The sequence below is a fragment of the Sardina pilchardus genome, chromosome 11 (genome assembly GCF_963854185.1).
Source record: "Sardina pilchardus chromosome 11, fSarPil1.1, whole genome shotgun sequence".
Taxonomy (NCBI): domain Eukaryota; kingdom Metazoa; phylum Chordata; class Actinopteri; order Clupeiformes; family Clupeidae; genus Sardina; species Sardina pilchardus.
Window position 1 is genome coordinate 27,624,990 of NC_085004.1, and position 8,569 is coordinate 27,633,558.

At 45.6% G+C, this 8,569-nt stretch overlaps 1 protein-coding gene across 2 annotated transcripts in view; it reads right to left on the reverse strand.

Moving 5' to 3' along the window:
- The window catches only part of LOC134095961 (USP6 N-terminal-like protein), a 22,820-nt gene extending 15,018 nt beyond the window's left edge, over nucleotides 1-7,802 (reverse strand). For both annotated transcript variants that reach the window (XM_062549680.1, XM_062549679.1), the window contains exon 1: nucleotides 7,660-7,802. The gene's annotated coding sequence lies outside the window, so the exon portion shown is untranslated. The remainder of the gene's footprint in view (nucleotides 1-7,659) is intronic.
- Nucleotides 7,803-8,569: the final 767 nt, after the last annotated feature.

Sequence of the window (8,569 nt, forward strand, 5' to 3'; positions counted from 1 at the left end):
ACCCTCCCTGTGCTCTGAGGAGGCTGTCTGCTGTGCGCATCAGAAACACAATCCCCCTGGGAACGAGGAGACGCACAGGACAGGCCAAAAAGGTTCCCGCCAAACTTCCTCTGCCACCACTCCTCTCTGCCGGACACCTCTCTCTTTCATTCCCTCTCTCACGCTCTTTCTTTTTTTCCCTCCCTTCCTCCTCCCTTCTTTGTGTTCTGTACCTGCCTCACGTTTCCTCCCTCTCTCTGTGTTTTCACTGTATCTACACTCCTCCTTTTCTCCTATCTCTCTCTCTCTCTTTCGCTGGGTCTTTAGGTCTTTTCCCTGGCCTCTCTCATTCTTTCCCTCGCTCTCTCTTCTCGCTCTCGCATTGCTCTCTCTCATTCACTGCATGCCTCCTCCAGGCATCTGTCACACATACAGAAATAGGCTCCTTCCTGGCATGAGCATTTGTTCATGCGGGCACACACACACACACACACACACACACACACACACAAAAGGCCACAAACATAGGCCTACACACACACACACAAACACACCACACACATACACACACACACACAGAAAAAAGCACGAAAACATAGGCCTGCAGACAGACACACACAAACACAAAAGCATGCAAACATACCTACACACACACACACACACACACACACACACACACACACACACACAGTTTCACATAATTTATTGCCCTATGTGTTTTCACCATCTGCCACGCAATGGCATTCTGATCAAATAAACCCATGGCACAACCCAAACAAATAGGACAACATCAAAATTTCCACCCTGATCACCATCATCCCCGGATCCCATTCAGCGGGAACAAGCAGCACCACACGCGCCAGGGCAGGACGTTTGATGCTGGCACTCGATGATCTCCTCACTGACCGAGCCATGCAGCCCTCTTATCCTCTTACACAACTGCTCTCAAACACAACACAGGCTGATTCGGCACTCTCTCTCTGTGTGTGTGTGTGTGTGTGTGTGTGTGTGTGTGAGTGTGTGCGTGTGTGTGGACATGACTGTTTGAGTTTCACCAGTACTGACCCTTGAGCTTAACCCGCTGTTCCACAGACAAAAAACACACATATTTTGTCTCTCCATTCTCTCTCACCTTCTCTCGCTCTTTCACTCTCACATGACTGTTGTGGACGTGTTGTGTTTCGCTGGTTTGGATGTGAGGGCCTATTTATGAGATGATTTAACTTTTCAAATAAAGAGAGACAATTAAACTGTAGTAGTGGATCATCTGACCCATTTAGAGACGGCGTTCCCTCGAGGTCTCCAAGGCACGCTAAACACATGCTCTTAGCGTCCGCGATTCTGCATCTTTCTGTCAAACACACACTTATTCATGCGTTCTCTTCCCTCATTTATACAGATCCACTCATGCATCAATCACTCACACACACACACACACACACACACACACACACACACACACACACACAGACAAGCACTCACGAACGCACACACACACAAACACACAGAAACAGAAACACATACACAAATCTTTCTGTATCCAAGTAAATGTGCATCTGACTTCAACACTTTCTTCTCAGGCTCAGCCTTTTGCTTCACTCATTCTCTTTACACCTACCAGTTACTATGTATCGTATGTATTAACATCAAAATGTGTCCTCCACATCTTCACAATACACATATAGAAATTAAGCTGCAGTGAAACACAAACCGTTTCCTATACACAAAAGTGATAATAATTATGACTAAGTCATGGATCTAATCCACAATCAACACAACTTCAACACAGTCAGCTGCTCCGGGTGAAAATCCCCTCTGACTGTCTAGATTGCTGACTGAACTGATGGCCCAACAAATGGGTTTAAGTGATAGAGCACATACATGGAGTCATACATTTTCCCTACACACTGACATGCATCTCACCCTGGGGCTCCACATACATGTTTTATATCTGACCTTGTTTGTGTGTTGCTTGAGATCAAACTGACGGCCAAAAGGATGACGATCATATAGATCTGTACATGAGAGGCCATACATGGGATTTACTCCTATGGTCCGTCACATATTACATGCCGATACATGTCAACAGCACAGCAATAACAGCAATTACATTATTCAAGCAGAATACATTTAATATTCAAGTGGTTTGAATACAGCTGAATCACGATCAATCATGACTGTGCCTGTCTGCTTGTTTGTTTGTTTGTTAATAATCCACATAAACAACATCTGGGACGTGAGAGATTGGGGCCTATTGTTTGTGTATGATCCGAGTGCACGTCATAGCGTAAAAGCAGACGAGCCAGAGATTCCGGCTGGATTATGCCGGCAAGACCCCCACCCCACTGTGTGGACCCCCACCAGGCAGTGGCCTCCCCCATCACCGAGTCTCCGACAAGATGGGGCTACAGTGGCCGCTGATGCTGAGGGAGAGAGTCCCAAGTCACACCCACTGCAGGGATGTTAATCCCGCACTCCTTCACTCAGATTACAGATTAGTGTTTGAGCCTTTGTTGTCTGGTGGTATTTGAAAGGAGGATAGGGCCTGCGGTAGTTCACTGAAAATGGTGTAGGGTGGATTCCTTTACACTGGGTGGATGAATGGATATCGCTACACAAGTGAGAGTAGCAGAGGCTAGTCTGATTTTGAGGAAGAGAGTAAGTGAGGAGAGCAATATATGCAAACAGAGTTTTAACAGTCACTGGTGAGGGTGTTTAAAGCTATGTGCATATGTACTCTCATGGTTATTACCATTAGCCCACAAGCACATGTGCACGCACACACACAGACACACACACACACGCAAGCAAGCACACACACACACACACACACACACACACACACACACACACACACACACACACAGACACACACACACACACACACACACACACACACAGACACACACACACACACACACACACACACACACAGACACACACACACACACACACACACACACACACACACACAAGCAAGCACACACACACACACACACACACACACACACACACACGTATACACACACACACACTAGTTAAGTTCCTTCTCTCTGCTACCATCCCCGTGCTGTAAGAGCCACTGCATCCAAGCTGCTGTGGTCACATGTGGAAACTATCTGCTCCTCGACACGAGCCCCTAGAGAGGCCTCTCCAGAACAGAGAGAGAGAGAGAGAGGGAGAGAGAGAGAAGGGGAGGAGGAAGAGAAAAGCATTACAGAGACGGAGAGAGAGAGAGAGAGAACAAAGTGATGGGGATATGATACACAGAAAGATGAAGGGAAGAGAGCAATAGATGAGAAGAAAGAGAAACAGAAAAATACATTTATGAGAGACAAAGACAGAGGAGGGCAGGAGATAGAGAATAGAGGACAACAGGTCGAAAGGAGACGTCAGTACACACACTGGGATGAGAGGATGACAGACATCAAAATAAAAGTGAAGACAAAAGGGAGAGTCGAAGGGTAAATGTGGAAGAATGAGAGTGAGATTGTGTGTGTGTGTGTGTGTGTGTGTGTGTGAGAGAGAGGGAGTTAGTGAGAGAGAGAGAGAGAGAGAGAGAGAGAGAGAGAGAGAGAGAGAGAGAGAGAGAGAGAGAGAGAGAGTGGGGGCAATAGATGATATGGGGGAGAGACAGATGACAATGGCAGAATGGTTGAGAGAGCTATGGAAAAGAGTCTTCAGAGACAACAGAACAGAGACAAAAAAAGACATGCAGAGATGTAAACTATAGAGGAGATATGAAGGAAGGACAACAAGACAATGTGACAGAAAAAAGGAGAGTCATAGACAAAAATGGAGAGACAGGCATTCTGTGGTTTATAACCCAACAACCGAGTCGGTTTGCTGGTATTTGCAGCCTGTGTCTTCCTGACAGAGACACAAGCTCATCCTGCACACATCACAGCAACCTATCAGAGACCTGCATGCAATCACATTAACCAATCACAGATGTGGCTGAGTCACTTCAAACACTTGTCACAAGCAGCGTTTAAAAAAAAAAAAAAAAAAAAGTGGCTTGATTTGCAGCTCAGTGTCAGGGGAGCCCTGTGATGTAACAAAGGGAAGACCACTGTGAAGTCACAAAGGGAAGACCACTGCATGATCATGATATAGAGTGCAGGGCTTCTAGTCGCTGCCAACATCTTGACTGCAATTCAAAACACACTTCCAGCTCCAGCTCCTAGCTGCCAGCCAGACACACGTCTTTAGGCTGACATCAGCAGCACATGACTGTAATCAAGACATGCAATGGAGAAAGTATTCAGTGAGCTGGTCACCGCACGTGTACATAATGCCCTGAAGATCATATGGAAAGGAAATCTCCTGCAGCACTGAAATAACTTCATTTATTTTGATTACACAGTAAATTCTATTAATTAAAGATTCACTCATTGATTTATTTTATTTGCTTGCTTGAATTCACCATTAGGTTTGTTACATTAACAAACTATCTCAAGATCTCTATCTTTATCTCTATGTAGAAAAGCAAACACTGGCGATTCAGTCTATTGTGCAACTGTTTCTGTAGTTTAATGTTCCTGAAAGTAAGCAGCAGAGCACTTGACCGTTGCGTGCACGCGTGACTCCAGTACTTCTTCAGGCCCAGGGGATTTCTCATGGTTTCCTGGCTTATGTGTTAACAGCCTTCCTCATGGGATCTACACACACTCACTCCTCATCACTGACAGAGCACACTGTCCCCCTAGACACACACACACACACACACACACACACACACACACACACGCATATGCACAGACAAACACAAGCACACACACTCATACACACAAGCGTGTACACACTCATACACACACACACATACACACACACACACGCACACGCACACACACACACACACACGCACACGCACACGCACACGCACACGCACACGCACACGCACACAGCTGCTCTACAGGTACTGTTGTGTTTGTTTTCACAGAGAGGCCGGGCCTGGCCGGTGTTATTGCTGGAGTGTGTGTCCTCCTCTCCGAGGGCAGTGTGTGGTTGGTGTAGTTGGCACGGCCAGCTGGGAGAGCCATCTCTGCCTCGCACGGACACAACTTCACAGCTCCCCGCTATACTGAGGGGCCTTGTGTCTGGAGTAGCCTAACACACACACACACACACACACACACACACACACACACACACACACACGGATACACACACACACTCTCTTTCTCTGACACAACTGTGCACACACACACACACACACACACACACACACACACACACACACACACACACACACACACACACACACACACACACACACACACACACACAAACACACACACACACACAAACGCACTCTATCATTTTCCATTCTCTGTTTTGCCCCTTCCCTTGTGCAGTCACACTTACACTGCAAAATACCAGTGTGGACACCTCCCTTATAAAACACTTTTTCAATAAGTCATGACACAGGGAACATTCACATGATTGTATTAGAGGGTGTGTGTGTGTGTGTGTGTGTGTGTGTGTGTGTGTGTGTGCATGCGTGCGTCTGGAGCCAGTAAGTCCCTGTCCTTGAGGTTAACTGCTCTCTCTGTGAAGACCATTCATGTTGACATATGGATGGAGGAAAAAAACCTTTCGGACCTCCATTCATTCCCTGAGTCACAGCCTCAGAACAGACATCTCAGAACACACACAATCCCCCCATTCATGTCGCTGCCTCGCTATCTGCTCTGCAGCAGCATAGGCCCAGACTGCTCCTAACTAACTGAGCGCACAGGCTTAATGTCTGACTCTGCCAGAGGGGAGCCGCTTGTCTCCCTCCTGCTAGCGTTCAAAGAGCCGCTCTCAATGAGCATCGGCGGAGATCAGGCTCTGATGTGGCCAGGGGGGGGGGAAGACGATATAAATGTAAGGTTTCACACATGTGGCTGGGACACACAAACACACACACAGAACGCAGACACACACACACAGGCAGACAGCCACAACACACACGTGTGTGGTGCATGTACAGACACATATACAGATAGACACATTGAAACATATGCTATCGACTGTATATACCTGACCACGAGCACACAACATACAAGCATGAACACATACTGTACTGTATACACATACTGTACATCTGATTAATCAGTGTTCAAGGCCACTGATGCATAAACATAAAGCTGGGATAAACAGAACACTTGTGTGTGTGTGTATGTGCGTGTGTGTGCAAACATGAGATTCACTATAATAAGAGATTAAAATATTGTCACAGAGTAGATACATAAGCCCTCTTAAACCATTCGATATATGCAGTCACATGTGCGTGCGCATGCAGACAAATACACACAAATACACAAATGCACACAAAGACATAGACACACACACACACACACACACACACACACATATGAGAGAGATACATGCTGTCTGGCACTGTCACCAATTTGGGCTGCAACAATTAATTGATTAATCATTACCGAAATCGCCAGTCATCAATTAATTTTTGTCATTGTATCAATTAAACCACTACTCAATTACTCACTAAAATGATTGACAGATCAATAGACTAAAAGTAACAGCAGGTACTGTACGTTGGTAGCAGCACTGTCACCAAAGGCATGTTGTGTAACCAACCAAACACACACTAAACATACAAATATACCACCAGTTTGACTTTCCCAAACCGACATAGATCTGCCTCTGTCCTACTTCTATCAACAGCGTGATAGAAGTAGTGTGTGTGTGTGTGTGTGTGTGTTTTGGGATTGGAACAATCATTTTAATAGCTGGTAGATTATCTGACATCATTGAGCATAAAGCGAAAATAAAGCGAGGTCCAGCATTCCCTTACTGTCTTAATGACACGCATAGCAGGATATACAGGCTATGTAGAGTAATTGTTCCTTGGCTGTTGTCATGAGTGGCCCTGATGGCTTTGACATCGTGACCCTGAGTCAAATACCAGCCCATTGATGCTGGCGGTGATAGTAGCCTAATCTACCTGAGAAGGTGAGTTGAGGGACCACCTTCGGTTGATTCATTGGCATGTACGTGGACACGTGTGTTGGCTGAAGCCAAACGACTCCACGCCTTACTTGGAAAGAATGCGAACGAAATTCACAACCAGTCACCCGACAGCCATTTTTAGATTGGTAATTGACTTTCATATTCAATTTCATCTCGCCAGATGTAACGTGAAACGCGGCTACGTCGAATGGCTTGGCCCATCTCAGAGAGTAAACAGACGCACCAAACAGACAACATGTGAGAAACCTCGTTGAAGTCCGCAAAACGCATCCAAGCTGCCCCTCAATAATGAGCCATGCACTGTTAATTATAGCCTAATAGTCTGCTGCATGGTGTTTACGTTCTTGAATCGTCTCTAAAATGTTGCTGACTGAACCAACAGTAGACGTCCAGTAGGCTGTAAAGTAGCCTTTTGTAGAAAAATGCAATATCAAGCTTGACCATGTTTTTGGAAAGAGTAGCCTAATACACACAGTAGTACTGCAAACGCGTAAATGACTGCAGGCTAACCAAAACACAGCCAGACAAAAATCTATACGATCTCAAACATACGGGCCACAACAAAGATGACTGTACGAGTCCACTGGCATTATGCACAACGGAATGCCGATATTGCACTCATAGCAACTACAACGCGCTGAAACGGTAAACACATACCAAATGCTGTTGATAACAAAAGACCAAAATGAATAAACTTACCGTGAAAACAGGAGTTTTTGCTGCGCTATGCGAGCAGTATTCTCTCTGATCATTCTTTCATCGCTCGCTGGATAACGCGTTTTTTTTGGAGATGTCACCTTCTAGGTAACACGGAGCAGCACCAGACTACAATAGAGAGACGCTCCACCACCACAATCCACGATCAGACCACCGCCAATCGCACATCGGGACTCCAGCCAGTAGGGCCAGCTGAGGATGTTGCTACTGTAAGCAGAAATGCGCTCGCTTCTGAGCAGGCGCAGCACCAAGGCGGCAGATACGTGTCTGTCCGAAATATGTCACACTTTGCTCACAAAAATCACCGAGGCTGTTCGAATACGCTTAACATTCTAGATGTAACTTGTTTCTTTATTGTGGACCAAGTGCGTATACGTATCAAATACAGTGATGTGTATCACTATCCCAACTCAGAATAGGCAAGGGAAGCATTAATTCTCATCTTTTGAGGGGGCACATTTGCATCCACAGAATGTTTCCATGTGGAAGGAGAGGTATGTTGATGTGTTTAACGTTAGCCTAAGTGCTAGGAGGGCTCTTTCTTTTTCATGTAACAAAATCAGTTTTCGCCATTCAGTCTTTTCAGGATAGCCCACTGGAGAGGTTTGTTCAGTTCAAACCATTTTGTGGGCTCAGCACGCCCTCTACAGTTCAAGTGTGCCACAAGCTAAACATTATTATAACGCCATGTTATGTTATGTTCAGAACGGAAAGATGGTCCCGTAATAATACCGTAGCCATTCATTTACGGTTCTCTTTGTTTATCCTACTGCAGATCACTCACTATGATGGACTTCTTATATATTTCAATATGTTAATCTCAGCGCTATTCTCAGGACATCTCTTTATTTGTTTTGCAATGAAAAGCATGTCTCTTGCGAAAGGAAACTAT